At 40.1% G+C, this 16600-nt stretch overlaps 1 pseudogene; it reads left to right on the top strand.

The window, feature by feature from the left end:
- The first annotated feature begins 6990 nt into the window (after positions 1-6990).
- On the top strand, positions 6991-15505 carry LOC137287045 (uncharacterized; annotated as a pseudogene).
- Positions 15506-16600: the final 1095 nt, after the last annotated feature.

Raw genomic sequence — 16600 nt, 5'->3', positions numbered from 1 at the left:
TTCAATTGATGGATCGCTATTTGTGGATGATTTTAATATTTCTTGTCGTGGGAAAACTATGCATACTATTGAACGGCAACTGCAGATGTGTTTAAACAAAATAAATAAATGGTGTCTTGAAAACGGCTTTAAGTTTTCTAAATCCAAAACTAATTGTATACATTTTTGCAGAAATTATAAGCCACATAAGGACCCTGAACTATCTCTAGATGGCACTCCCATCAGAGTTGTTAAGGAGGCCAAGTTCTTGGGCCTAATCTTTGATTCCCACTTAACATTTCTGCCTCATATTAAGTTCCTTAAAACTAAATGCCTTAAGGCTCTCGACTTGTTGAAAGTTGTTTCCAACTCAAAGTGGGGAGGGGATCAAGCAACCCTCTTACACCTATATCGATCACTGGTCCGTTCAAAACTTGATTATGGCTCCATCGTATATGGCGGAGCCTGCAAAAGCAACCTTAAACTTCTCGATTCTGTCCACCACCAAGGCCTAAGACTTTGTCTTGGGTCCTTCAGAACTTCACCTATTGACAGTCTCTACGTTGAGGCTGATGAACCATCTCTTGAGCAGCGCCGTATAAAGTTAGCTTTACAGTACATTACTAAGTTATACTCTAATGACTCTAACCCTGCCTATAACTGCGTTTTCACTCCCCTTCATGAGGATTTATACACGAAGAAATCCTCGCTTGTCCCGCCTCTAGGACACAGAATTAAACCCTTTCTTTCTTCGGCCGGCATTGAGCTGGAAAACATAGCTCCCTCCCGTCTTCTTTCATCTCCTCCTTGGCAGTTGGTCAGGCCCCAAGTGGACCTAACATTGACCACATATAAAAAATCAGCAACAAATGAATTACAATACAAACAAGAATATCATCAATTAAAACATAAATATAGCAATTATAAATCCTTATTTACAGATGGGTCCAAGGACGGTGGCGCAGTGGCTTGTGCCACTGTCATTGGATCCAGAACAATATCTTCTAGATTACCAGACAACAGTTCTATTTTTACAGCTGAAGCTAACGCAATACTAACTGCTCTTAAATATATTCAAAGACACCCTCAGCATAAACAGTATATAATCTATTCAGACTCTCTTTCTTGCCTTCAAGCTATTAAAAATATTTCTTGTAAACATCCACTTGTAATTGAAATTATTGAATTGTATAATAATCTTGCTACTGGCCAATACGACGTCGTCTTCTGTTGGTTACCAAGCCATGTAGGAATCTCTGGTAACACATTGGCTGACCTTGCTGCTAAAGCAGCACTCAACAAATCTGTGACACCACTTCTTATTCCTTACAGTGATTACAAAGCCACCATTAGATCTTATATCCGTGATCTGATGCAGAAGAAGTGGGACACCCAAGTGGGTATCAATAAATTACATGAGATAAAACCCTACGTTGGTTATACCCACTTGGGTTGTCAGTCCAGATTTGAAGAGGTCATATTACGACGATGTCGTATTGGTCATACAAGGTATACACATGCATACCTGTTGAAAGGTGAAGATCCTCCGTTTTGCATCCCTTGTGATGAGAGAACCACGGTCAAGCATATCCTGCTTGACTGTGTTGAATTCTCCATCATAAGGGATAAATATTTTAATGTAAAAACACTTTCGGATCTCTTTAACACAGTAAATGCTCATTTAATTATTGCATTTTTAAATGAAATTGATTTCCTGGTTGAATTATAATTGCTATGTTCTGTAGATAGTTGTATTCTAAGGGATGGTAGTATAGATTAGGAACATTGATCATTGGTGGCTGTACCTTCAAAGGGGATTGAAGTATTGTAAAATTATTGTCTTCCTGAGAGGGTACGTAAGTCCAAAAATCTTCAAAGTAAATTTATACTTTCCAGGATTTTTAAGCATAGTACTTGTGTTCTTTTAATTTTGGCTAAAATTTCTTACACTCGCCAGCAGCTGAAGGGATGGTGTAAATCCAGCTCGGATCTATGCAGGTAGCAAAGGTACTGTAAGTCCCCATGGTCCCTAGTATGGTGATCTACCTTCAGTTGCTGGCGATCTATAGCCCGTATTTTATATTGTATTGTCCAAATAGTGGTATTTGTTTTAACTTTCCACACTAGTTTTAATTATAACTGTGATATTCTAGTTGTTTTACTGTCCTTTGACGACAGGTGTTTATAATGTATGCATATTTCACTTTAGTAAAAAATGTTCTCGTCACGATATGGCTGAAATATTGCCGATGTGACGTTAAATATTAACTCACTCACTCACTCTACACTGAACATTCAACACCTGTCAATCTTCAACCTATACATCTCTTCTACTGGGATATCAATACTTTTGTTAGTTAATATTTTAGAAGTGTGACGCAGTAGCTTAGATTTTAAAACTTGCACATCCAACGAACATGATAAATCCTTGCACTTTGACTCATGATGACAGGTGAGATGGTACTGCGGAAACAAATATGACAAACCAACATTTATAATCTTTGAGCCTATTCGCAACGACTAATGAAACATCACAATGCTTACATTTACAAAATAAAACAAGCTGTGAATGAATAGAGATTCATGCCTCAATAAATCCATTTAGGTCAGATTCCTTTCATTCAGATTCTCTTCTGCAAACAAATGTAGCGACCAGTGAGACCACATGATATTAACAGTTTTATGTGCACTAAATGTTTCTCGCCTTGTCATCTTTTTGTTATACTTTACAAAATAGGTTGGTTGGATATATAGTGAATCGCAAAAGAAACGTCACCTTTCAAATCATGGTTGTGATCTTATTATGATTGCACCGTTTTGTTAACATGTTCTTCAATCCAAATTGACAATTACTATCAACATCATTGCATTTCCTGCTGATACAGCATACAGACCACACGCACCTAAAAGTGCATATTAGGTATAAGGTTCCGAATGATGCTCGTGCAAATCGTAATGGACTTGCATATAGTGAAAAGTCCAGAGGATCGTCCGGTCCAGAGATGATTCCAAGATGTTTGAGGTACCTATGATACTGAGCAGCCTGGGTTAGAATTAAGATAAATGTTTGTATGGTTGACAGTCAATTACATTGCGGATATAACAATATTTTTCTTTCACCATGAACTGATCTTGATAATTCAGGACGATAAAAGCGAATTCCCACTTGCCTGCAATAATTCTTGTTTTTACACAATCGTCATACCACGACTTACGGCAGATCAGAGGAACCAAGCCTTGGAACTACTGGCCAGAGGGTAGCCAGCCATTTCAGTGTTCATGATAAGACAGTCTGCATGAGCGGTATCACGAGACGAATAGCATCCAGTAATTGCAGTAACATCACAACATCTAAACGACAGATTGTGAGCAACAATTTCAAGGATCTGTTCACCAGAGAGGCGGAACCAGCACATCAGACCATAGGAACACACAACAGACCCGTTAGTGCTGATAAGTTTGCGCGCGAAGAAAAGTTCTGCAGAGACTAGCATCATGCATATGGTTCTGATTTCACCGCTCGTCACCGTCAAAACTCAACACAGAAATTGCGATATCGACTATGGAGATCTCTGCTCTGTTTCTGCTATTGTGTTCTGACACCCGATAACAGTGTGACATGCGAAGGCATGGAGCACGCTTTTCAAAGGAGAGTATTGTTGAATGATACCCGTGGTATGGTCCAAGTATCATGTTGTGGTGTGCTATTGGTCTGAACCAGTGGTGTCCCAGAATCTCGATCCAGGGCGAAGAAATGGCGTGCTAGCTCCTCGCTATATTGACCTAGTAATAACACTCCACATGTTACCACTCTTACAGAATCACTTCTTCTAGCAAGACCACGTTCGTGCCCACCCTGCAATGGCACTCAGTCCGGATTGAAGTCCAAGAGAACACTTTGGAACGGGACTCAAAGACTGAATGACCGCCAACCCAAGACGAGTGACTGCGGCTTCACGTGATCAGACGTTTCACAGACTATGGAGTCTGTGCCCATAGCCGTCATGAACTGGATAATTCACTATATATAGAGACCATGCAACGCAGTCATCAATGCCCATAGAGACTACGAGGTACTGTCCTTGAATTATTTTAGAGTACCAGTTTTGATGATTTTGTTTTCGTGAACTCTAAATGCAATTCCAAAAAATCTGTCAACTATAATGATAAAGTTTGAACTCAGTCCTCCGTTTTTATTGGTAATTCAGTATATCTGTAAGAGTATAAACTACACATGCATTTGCGTTTGTTTGGTTCAATTCCCTCAAGGTTTCGACCAACACTCTCAGAGTCAGACACCTTATGAAAACACGCATCTTACAGGTACAACTACCACGGATGGGACTCGTACAAAAGAAACGGTGACCACGTTGTAAATGATATTGTACATTCATTGGTGACGTCGATGGTGTTGGCTGATTGGGCAGGTTTTGCTCACATTTCCGTTGACACTTGATATGAGGACTGGTTAATAGTGATGCAAAAATACCAATTTATGTCACTTGTAATCTAACAATGAACGTTTAGCAGATATCTGTAAAGAAGACAGTGCCTATGCAGTGTATCACTCAATCCGTACAGGCCTACAGCATACTTGGGTAGCGCGAACAATCTTCGCGAACAACAGATGTCATCTTAGCAATTGATTTTCGGGGTTTCGCCCTTTATGACTGCACGAGCTGGGGGGGGGGGGGGGGGGGGGGCAAGGGGGCGTGTGTTTCCTTGCATTTAGGGATATATTGCTAACATATTGCCATGGACAGTGTTAACAATGCGTTACGTTCGTGCGTATAGTTTATAAGCTTATAATACTTTCTGTTTTAAAACTGGCAGTTAGTAATTGATAGTCCCTAATTTTAACTGATTTGACAAAACTGGAATGTCATCAATTTCATCGTGTGATAAGATGAATCATGGCTGACAGCTGTATGCTGTTGAGGAACGATATGTGTCATTATCAACATTATCCAAACTTTAACTGGCATTTCAAAATGGTTTGGAAGCCAGATATCAGAAGTAAGTTGGTTCGTGTTTCTCAACTAAAACGCAGAAATATAAAAGTGTTTGCAAACGAGCCTTCTTGTCTGTCCTTCTCACCAATAATGTCTATAACGAAGTGTACATCATTGTGCACAAGGAGGTATTGTTTATTGAATAGAGTAACGCTGTGTTGTAGATCCCTACACCGCAGCAACGGTGTTTTCTTCGTCACTGACTCACCAACTTCAGGAATTCTGGTCATACAATCAATACAAACTAAAAGATAACATGTTTGATAACTCCGGACAACTCGGGAGACGTGTTCAGCTATGTGTTTTCACAGTAATGTTTTAGAATGGGTGTGAATAAATACCGGACATATGCCACATATAGTCTGGTTCATAATTATTGAGAATTTTTCTTCTTACTTTGAGCTATCCTAACACCTCAACTGATTCACTGATACTTAAAACTAAGTAATGGTTTAAGGGAGGTAACTCATCTTGGCCTACTGAGTATAGTACAATTAGAGTTACCTCCCCTGAATTTGTAGCAGACGTCATTTTCCTCAGCACTGTCAACAATGTCTGCTGAAGATAAAAGAAGGTTGATTTTTGAGTTGTGTAATCAAGGAATTGATGATGTAAATACATTGGCAAAGAGAACAGGAACTCCTCTTTCTACTGTGTATAGGATTAGGAAGAATTTTAAAGAGGGAAAGGATTTTGGGCACTAGAAAGGAGCAGGGAGACCCAGAAAATTGGACTTCTCAGATCGCGTCCGGCTGAGAATTTTAGCGTCTAAAAAGCAAAGGGCAAGCATCTCCAACATCAGGTATGAAATGATAGAAAGGGGATCAACAGTTGTATCAAAATCTACAGTTAGAAGAAATTTGATTGATCTTGGATGGGAGAAAAATACTGGAATTCCTTCTCCTCTCATGAAACAAGAACATAAAGACAGGCGTGTTGAGTGGTGTTTGGCACATGAAAACTTTGACTGGGAAAATGTGATTTTTACTGATGAAAGCTCAATATGGGTATATCCCAATAATGTGAAAATATGGACAAAGTCTGCGTCAGCACCGTTGTATCGACGACCTAAATACAGCCCAAAGTTTCATGTATGGGGAGGGATATCCTTATTAGGAACGACCCCGCTGTGTGTGTTTGAGGGAAATCTGACAAGTCAACGCTACACTAACATATTAGATAATTTTCTCCTTCCAAGTGCACATGTGTTTTATGGAAATGACTGGATTTTGCAGCAAGATAATGATCCTAAACACACCGCAAAACACGCCAAGCAGTGGTTTCAGGAGAAAAATGTGACTGCATTACCATTTCCTGCATATAGTCCTGACTTAAATCCCATTGAGAACATTTGGGGGATGATGAAGGAATGTGTGAATCAAAAGGGGTTGACAAAAATTGTAGACATGAAGAGAGAAGTGGTCCGATACTGGGACAGCATAACTCACGAGATACTAACCTCTCTGATAGGAAGTATGTCTACCCGCCTTAGACTGTGCCGTGAAGCTCAAGGAGACTTGATAAAATATTAAATTGTTACCTACACAACATGAAAAGGTCAGTTCACTTTCACAATACATTCAATTTTATCTGATTTGTTCTCGTATAATAATATGAAATGCTTTAGCTATTCTCAATACTTTTGAACCATACTGTATATATTCAAATTTGACTTGAGCATAATTGCTGTGCGAGATGATTATACTTTCAGTCAGCTAAATAGACGCAACTTCATACATAGGAAACATGTAATATTTAGGTATCAAATCCTAAATCGTTTGTAACTACCTTTTCACTTGAGTCTATTCTTCAGTTTTATCAAAAAATAGCCCAGGGTCACACTCAATAGTATAACGGTCTGTTCCCCTATCTTATCTAATAACCTGCAGAGTAATCATGCATTGGTTTGATACGTATGAAGGCAATGAGGCACGTTGTCCATGTAACACATCCCTAGTCAGTCGTCACACAGGCACTTTCCCTGTGTCGTCCACACACAATGCTTCTCCTTCTTCTCGCTCTCGTCCCGTTCGTGGTGGGAGACTATCCCTTTAGAAATACCTCTCTACCCTGGGAGGACAGAGTCAACGATCTCGTGGGTCGTCTCACCCTGGACGAGATCCAGCTACAGATGGCCCGTGGGGGTCAGGAATTAACGCTGGTCCCGCCCCTGCTATACCCCGGCTTGGAATCAAACCTTACTCCTGGGACACTGAGTGTCTCCGGGGAGATGTATTTGCGGGCGAGGCTACATCCTTCCCCAGGCACTAGGACTTGCAGCCTCATTTAGGCGAGACCTTTATGAAGGAAACACTGAAACAGAAACGTCCCTACAATGTGAATGGTTAGAAATAACTGTACATGTTTATCAACAAGTTATTCTGAAATTCCTGCAAGCTTGGAAGTAATCTCTACCCCAAACTCGATCGCTTAAGTAGTGTTTCAGTAGAACATCGTTGGACATTTCTTCAAGCAGTGATTATTTATATTTTGCAATATCGGTTTTCTCGCTTGTATATCAGGCAGTATTTGTTGTAAAAGTGAGTGAGTGAGTTATTATTTCACGTCACATCGGCAATATTGCAGCCATATCATGACGAGAACTTGTTAAATATTGAAATAGAAGATATGTATATGATAAAAACCTGTCGACGAAGGACAGTAAAACAACTAGAATATCACAATGAGAATTAAAATTAGCCTTAAAGGTCAAAACTAATATCACAATACAATTTGGACAATAAAATATAAAAATAGGCTAGAGATCGCCAACAACAGACGGTAGATCACCATACTTGGGTGCTGTAAGAGGTTGTTGTTATTGGTTACTTGGAATCTTTGGAAACATGTACACACCTAGGTCGTTGGTCAATAGACACGTGAATGGATCAGGTGGTCGATTAATTGGTTATTTCATTGCCTACAAATGTTAAATAATGTCTCTCCTCCTGCAGCACAGATGTGATATTCAGGGTGGCCCAAGCCACAGGTGAAGAGGTGAGAGCCAAATACAACAGCTACACTTCACATGGGATATACGGCACTCACAAGGGTATCAGCTGTTTCAGTCCGGTCATCAACATCGTGAGAGACCCCAGGTGGGGCAGGAATCAGGTGAGAGACCACAGATATGTTTGAAGGTCTCACATGTCCGTAATCATTCGGGAACCTGCCTTCCACATTTCCACATCCACGGCCTTTCATTTCATTATTGTCTGTAGAGCCCATTTGCTCACTATATGACATTTAACTATACAAATTGACTGAAAACTAAAGTTGTTGAAAGATACAAACGCATACTACAGTTCGAAAGTTGAAAGTGTTCCATAATACAAATATTTTGCTTTCTTCTCTCACACATCAAATGTTTCACTTAAGGCAAAATATATTTGTCAAAAGACCGTTTATTTAAGCTTGAAAATCACAAGAAAGTCACTATGTGTGATTATTTTATGTCACAGCGAAACGTTTACTTGGTAGGCTGACATAAACAGACAACATTTCATTCCTGGAATTTGTCAAATGATTGTGTAGGTTGGAGCAGCTGAAGCAATTGATTATGACTAACTGAGGTATGAGTATATCTAAACTGTGAAAAACATATACAAATGTGTGTGTATCGTGCAAATCTTTTGAAGTGGAATGCATAAGAAAGGCATGATATATGGATGTCCCAAGGTAAATGAATATGAAATCCCATGCCCCTATGACAGAGCCCCGGACTTGCATCATCCCCGATCAGAGTGACTGTTCAGTACATTGGTCCTCTCAGCCACAAGATCTCCCACCTCATTAGGAACCGTGAGCGACAAGACCGTCAAGAATCTTTTCAGAGCCAACGGCAGTGCAAGCCCCAAACCAAGAGGATGCACCTACCAGATTCTGTGTAGTTGTGGACAACTGTACATAGGAGATCGCAGCGACCTATCAACACAAGACTCAAGGAACACCAAGCGTTCGTCAACCGTCCGCTTGATCAAAGGTGCGCGATATCGGAACATATCCTCAAGAACAAGCACCACACCATCCATCGGGAAGTGACCAAAGTCTTGCCTTCCAACACGTGGCGCCAAAGGAAGCTTCAGGAAGCCATGGACATACGGAGAGAACAGTCAGTCATCAACCGTGATCAAGGAATCCCCTTACCATGTGCTTGGGATTCGCTTATCTAAATACACACTTCTCATCTTACGTTCTTCTCCTGTGCCTATCAAAATCTCATCAGCCCACGGGCCTCTAGTTTATATTGCGTAACTGATCTCCCTTCTTCATGTTTATACAACATCAATGTATAACGGGCATCCTCGTGATTATATTCTTTACATCATCAAAAAACATTTCATCAAAAAACATTTTTATAATGTATCCCTGGTCTCTTTCTGGGTAAGAACGTCTCAGAATGATCATATTGACAAGTGTGAAACCAGTTAGAGTTGTAGAAATTATATCTGTACCAAAGGATCTTTTGTCTTATATGTATATATCTCCCTGATATATACCATTCACCTAGATACGCCCCGAAAGGTCGTGTTATGCACTCTTATAAGTCCATATATCGGGCTTTGTCTTGTATTCATACGCTTCCAAATGTTCTCTTTCTTCAGGAAACATATGGACAGGATCCATTTCTAACAGGGGTCTTCGCTGCAAATTTCGTAAAGGGTCTCCAGGGAAGCGACCCTCGTTACATCAGAGCCAACGCTGGCTGCAAACACTTCAATGTCCATGGTGGTCCCGATAACATACCTGTTTCACGCGGATCGTTTGATGCAAAGGTAACTTGGAATAAAAACCCAGACGTCATTACATAAAAACCTGTATAAAACAATCGCATCTACAACAATTCACGAAGTCTTATTTCTACCTTAATGGTTTATTATGGACGAAAAAGATGGCTGCAAATATAAGTACTAGTATCGGACTCGTACTAATTTCGAATATCTCAACTGTTGCATTGCTTTTATGATGTCCCTGTCTTCAGGATTCCTTCTGTGACCATTCGTTCATTTTATTTCAACAGCAACGAAACCATGTCCATACTGCCTCAGAGCGCCATGAATATTAACCTCATTGTTTTGCTTTCCTATTGGTAAAAGCAATAGTAGCAGTACGCTCAACTGTTTTGCAGGTATCTGAAAGAGACTGGCGCACTACGTTTCTCTCAGCGTTTCGCACCTGTGTCAAGGCCGGCACCTACAACCTTATGTGCAGCCACAATAGGTACTGTACGAATCGCAAAACTGCATTTTTTCGTTTTTTAACGAAACATTACTCCCTGATGATATAAAACTTGGCGGCCACAAACCGTACACACCACTACGATACTATGAGTGACTCTTCTTAACAAACAAATACGAAACGATCCAGATGACACGCGGATCTTTTTGGTAATATTCATGCGTCTTTGTAATTCCCTCCTATCTCCGTCACTTATGTTCAAGAATCAACGGAGTTCCAGCATGTGCCAACAAAAGGCTTCTGACGGATATTCTGAGAAACGAGTGGGGTTTCAAGGGTTGTGTGATCAGCGACGAAGGCGCCATTGAGCTCATCATTTCTGGACACCACTACCTCAATAACAGCATCGACACCGTTGCAGCGTCTGTGAAGGCTGGGTGCAACCTTGAACTGTCAGGAAACCTGTCTCAGTCGGTGTTTATGTCACTTGGTACGAGTATATTGTTCATGTTAGCGTTTACTATGGAGAGATTCTTTCAGTGTTAACCTGACGGTGGTGTGACGCAGTCTTTAGGTCAACGGGCTTGACCATCTTCCAGTCAAGTAATAATAATGATATTATAAATCCGTAACACACGTTTTTATAACTGTACGAGTGGGAACAAAATGGTAACGTTTTGCATGGTAGCAGTGATGAATTACCATAACGCCAAGATAATATTTAACCAAAAATGACCAAATTGAATGTAGGTCATATTTTCATATTTTAAGGTTATCGTGTGGAATATGTTGGCATTTATCTAAAATCAGATAATGTCAGACGTCATGATGTCATGGGTTTGCGTGTCTACGGCAGTATTGTCTGTTTCCTTACAGTTGATGCTGTTAGGCAAGGCAAGCTTACTGAAGACGAGGTCAGGACAAGTGTGAAGACGTTGTTCAATGTCAGAATGAGGCTGGGAGAGTTTGATCCACCGGAAATGAATCAATACACCAAACTCAACGTTTCAATAGTTCAGGGTGAGGCTCACAGGAACCTTTCCGTGGAGGCAGCATTGAAGACGTTTGTATTGCTGAAAAACGAAAACAACGTCCTTCCCATAAAACCCTCGGACTACAGAGATGTTGCGGTATGTGTATGTAATTAACAACGGTATCGTATACTGTTACAGGGATGGATGTATGTCTGAGTGATTCACACGTAATAATGATAGGGGGTAAGGATCAAACAAATCTAACATGAATAATGTGATTTGTTGCCAAACAGGTTGTGGGACCAATGGCCAACAATCCTGAAGCATTGTTTGGAGACCTAACATGGATCCTAAATACACCACCACCCCTCTACAAGGTGTACAATCTATCTGGACTACAGTCAGGTATGGAGCTGGCTGCTCGGACACTAAATGCACTGGTATTTGTGTGTCTTGGAACAGGTGGGTTGAGAATATGTTATAATTGGACAATATTATGTGATATTATTGTGTTTTTGTTATTTATCGAGTAAAGACACAGTGTGTTTACTTTGAAGTATTAAATCCTTATCTGTGTTATCCCCCTAACGCGTTTAGATCAATCTTGGCGGATGAACTTGTGCCTTTTGGTAGTTTTCAATTTCTGAAAACACATCTTTTTATGCTTCTATGGCAACACGTTTGACTTTGACTGAAGTTGGTTTCGGTGAGCAACATTTTAAAGCCGTTCAATATCTTCATCAAACCTTTTGTTTCTCAGTAAAATAATTTTGGCTTTTTCATGGCAACACGTTTTACTTTGAGTGAAAATAGTGGGAGTACTCCTTCCCGGAGAAGCACTTAAAATAATGATAAAAATACCTAATTTGTATTCACTTTGTATTGACATAAATCAACAGTATTCAAAGTATCAGCACTACTGAATAAGCAATAAGGCCGTCTGTTCTTGATACAAGCATTCTAGTACATGAATAGTATTTTCCAGATGTAATGAAAAGATATCTGCTTGACATCATCGTAGCGAGTTCATGGAGTCTTTGAGTATTTTACCATTGATACTGATGACTTTGGCTTCTTAATTTATAAGTACTTTTAGCGATCCCTTCATGTGCTTCTTACCACAATGTCGCTGATGGAGAGCATGTTTGGGGATGTCGATGTTGTGAGTACGTTTCTGTCAGGTACTGAAGTAGAGGCTGAGGGCAACGACAAGGTCAACCTAGACCTCCGTGGACAACAGCTGCAGCTGTTGCAGGATGCTGTTACTTACGGTCAGGGTACGTGGAGGCATATTTAATAACCACTGTGGAATTACTTCTGCAGTTGTTGAATGGTCATCTATCAGTTACATTACTATACTAACTAGACCCACAAGAACAATTATAGCAAAGCCAACACCAACTATGGTCATGTCTAATAAATATCCATCCTTCGATCATCACAAGGGATAACTATTTTAAATCAAGAAAAATGAAGGATCTTTTTAGTAATGTTAGTTCTCATTTAATCATTGCGTTTTAAAAAGAATTAGACCTGTTACGTGACTTGTAAATAGATAAATATTTTATAGTTAGAAGTTGAATTAGCAACTAAGACTGTTAGTAGCTGTATCCTCGAAGGGGGTTTAAGTACCATAATATTATTGTCCTGAAAGGGTACGTAAGTCCACAAACATTCAAAGTAAATTCTAAATTTCCAGGTTTTTAATCGTAGAAGAAGTGTGTTTTTATTGTATGGCTAGATTTCACAAATTGCTGATGGCTGTGGGGATGATGTAAATCCAACTAGGGTCCATGCAGGTAGCAAAAACTACTGTAAATCCCCACGGTCCCTACTATGGTGATCTACCTTCAGTTGTTAGCAATCTATAGCCCATTTTTATATTGTATTGTCCTCTATAGATAAATTATTTTAGGTTTAGTTACAAGTTTTACATTCTTTTCTGTGACATTCTAGTTGTTTTTACTGTCTTTTGTCGATAGGGTTTCATAATACTCATATATTCCATTTCAATGTTATGTTCCGTCACGATATGGCTGAAATATTGCCGATGTGACGTTAAATATTAACTCACTCACTCACTCACTCACTCACTCACTCACTCACTCACTCCATTCTTCGACTTTCCTTTCACAAGGTACGAAGGTCATCCTTCTCCTCTTCAATGCGGGACCACTCAACGTGACACGGGCTGTAGAGAGTCCACAGGTTAATTCCATCATGGAACTATTTCTCCCAGCGCAAGCAACAGGCGAGGCATTGCGAAGAATTATTTTAGCTGAAAGACCCAACTCAGTTCCGGCTGGCAGACTTCCGGTCACATGGCCAAGGTATATGGGCACGGTAGGTATACCTTCATGGTCATTGCTTACCATTTGTGAGCATCACTCGAGTCTTTCTCAAAACTTATTTAGGACATGAAAAACAACCATTTAAGAAGTTATAGTGGATAGAGTTTGTTCACCATCTATGTCCGTCTGATAACCTTTTGATTTTTTTCAAATAATGTAGATGTGTATGCAGAATGATTTTGAATGTCAGTAGTAATAGTGCGTTTTTGTGCATGTGAATGTTTAGATTGGTGATAACGAGAGTGACAGTGCTGTGGAACTATATCATTTCATAATCACTATGTGGTATGGTGACAATGTGACCGTTTCTATCACCGTAGTGTCTTGAATGTCTTTGTACAAGTTCATCAGGCGACGTGTCGGTATTTAACAAGGACAATATGTTGTTATCCATAAAAGTATCGTTTCGTGGCCATGGAACACTCAGGAGTGGGTTTTAACGCCATCTGAAGCAGTGTTTCCAAGAGGGATAGGGTATGGCACACCACAGCACGACAGTCTGATCTGAGACTTTCAGGCCATATATTCTGGATACCTTCTTCAGCTGTGTCATTTGGCGCGTATGTATTGACTCCCTACTCATATTCTTTCACAAGGTGTCTGACATGACCAACTACTCAATGGTTGAACGCACATACCGCTACGCCACGTATCCAGTTCTCTTCCCCTTCGGCTACGGCCTGTCCTACACCAGCTTCTTCTACGACATGCTGGAGTACAAGAGTGACGTGACAGCCGGCGCCGACTTGACTGGTGCTGTGTCTCTTACCAATCGAGGATCCGTCGATGCCGATGAGGTATGTCGTACTAAAAACATGAAATAAAAACGGTTATGTAATTTAAAGAATACCTGGATATCCTCCTTCAGTATCCTGGATTATCAATATCAGTTCATGTTTAAAGAAAAATAAGTGACTGCCGCCTACACAAGTATGTTACTTCTCACCTCAGTTGCTCAGCATCGTAGGTACATCAAAACCTTTAAGTTAGTTTCAGGCTGTCAGGCTGATTGAAGCGGCGTAGAAATAATCAAATATGGACCAGACAACTCAGTGATGATATCATGATGTCATGAATCAACCATGGGAGTCGCCTCACACGACAAGCGTGGGTGTTAGAGACCAAACACTGGTTGACGATCTCTGACCTCATATACACTTGATAAGGATGTAAATATCAGAATGATATTTGTTCTGTTGGACGATGACCCATCGCTTCCTTATTTCAGGTTATCCAGGTGTATATATCCTGGTCTAACGCCACTGTCACAGTTTCACAGCGTCAGCTGGTGGCCTTCGATAGAGTGTTTGTACCACGGGGTGAGCAAACACGTTGGGACTTTACTATTTCGGCTGAAACAATGGCAGTGTGGACTGATCAAGTTGGATGGGTTGTTGAACCAGGTATGTTGAATGTGCAGATACAGAACACTTGGTACAGTGTATCGAGACTGGGTCGAAACTCCAGTGGTTGATGTTATGAACAAACAATCAATCTGAATATTCTCTCTTCATCATTTATTGTGTCATCTATCTTACTGTCATCTATATGAGAGAGGATTACTTCACCTGTTGAGAAATATCAGACTGCCCTCTTTAAATGTTACCTACCTTCTGTAAGGAACTAACACAACATCAGCAATCATAAGGTTGACAGGTTCAGATACATGCCACTCGGTTGATTACATTAAAAAGAAATGAAGCAGCTTGGAATTAGCTGTGCAAGCAGGAGTTTTGAAAATAAAACAAATTGTGTTGCTTAAACATTTCAGTATAATCGTAGACATACACTTGTTTCTAAAACAATGTCTTTATGTGATCAACAACTGGAAGTTCTGTTGCATGTTAAAGCTTCAGTTAGTGGAATCTAGAGTGAAAATGGACGTATTAGTATATTTCATTCAATATAATTTTTTCAGGTGTTATTTCATTATGGGCAGGTCAGCAACCCAACCAATGTCCTTGCTGGCCAGTTCAAAGTCGTTGGGAAAAGGGTGATTGGTCGATATTAGTAAAAAACTATGTCCTTTGGTTAACTTGTTGTGGCACTTTTTTTGTTAATATGACAGCGTAAGGTCGTTCTGAGCTCAAATGATAATTGGAATTTCGTTTATCTTAGTAAAGTGAAGCAGTATCTTTGGCGCATGTAAAACTTTCCTTATCTTTGCACATTTTGTAACACATTTTGTAACAATAAAAATGTTTGCTTCATCAGTGTGTATGCTGCTCAGTCTACTGCAAGATGTCAAACAATTATGACTAGAAACTGAAGTTACATAACGGAATACGACTTTCCACATTCTTGCGTTCTTGGAGTTGGAAGACGAGCCTGCTTCATTGCTACTGGTTATATTCGGGATCATGCATGCTACACAACTAGACGGTATTGTGAATTTGGGATTCGAACTCTCCAACAAAGGATTCTGGCACACCTCACAGACACAGTGGTTACAGTGGTCCATGTTACAGACAGTTTGACATACCTAAAAATATTTCTCTCAGCCGTTTTATGTTTGTTTCATATTACCAAATAGATTCCTTCGCAAGTTTGTGCTGACATCTGGAATCATCTCCGATTTTCGGAGATCCATAATTTATACAAGTGGAATCCTTTGTAGGAGATACTCGTGGTTGATTTTTCCGTCTTTTAAGATGTATATTTACATTAGTTATAAACATAAAGAGCACGCAGTTGGGTGCGTTAAAGTGTATTGAAGAGGTGGTCTGACACACGTATAACTTCAATGCAAACAGTAAATGTTTCAATGTTTAATAGCAAACACTAAAACGTCACCTCTTGAAGTGCATGCGTGTGTGTGCTGGAGGATGTGTGTATGAGTGGGAGGTGTTATAAGGATATTATTTCATAATATCTGTTATGATAATATTCCCCTGATGTGGAACAGAAATGTCATCATCTACTGTCCCGTAGATACCTGATTCTTAAGCGAAGAGGGGAATAAAGAAACCATGCCACGTACAGAGAGACACTATAGAACGTGCGCAATAATAAAAAGAGTGCGCACCCGTGAAAACGGAGGGAAATGAAGTATGCTCCAGCAGTTCCCCTTTTCTCAAAAAGGTGTACCCTCAGGACTGGGTGCCTC

This window comes from Haliotis asinina, chromosome 6 (assembly GCF_037392515.1).
Source record: "Haliotis asinina isolate JCU_RB_2024 chromosome 6, JCU_Hal_asi_v2, whole genome shotgun sequence".
In the NCBI taxonomy this organism is placed as follows: domain Eukaryota; kingdom Metazoa; phylum Mollusca; class Gastropoda; order Lepetellida; family Haliotidae; genus Haliotis; species Haliotis asinina.
This window is presented reverse-complemented; position numbering and strand designations above follow the sequence as displayed.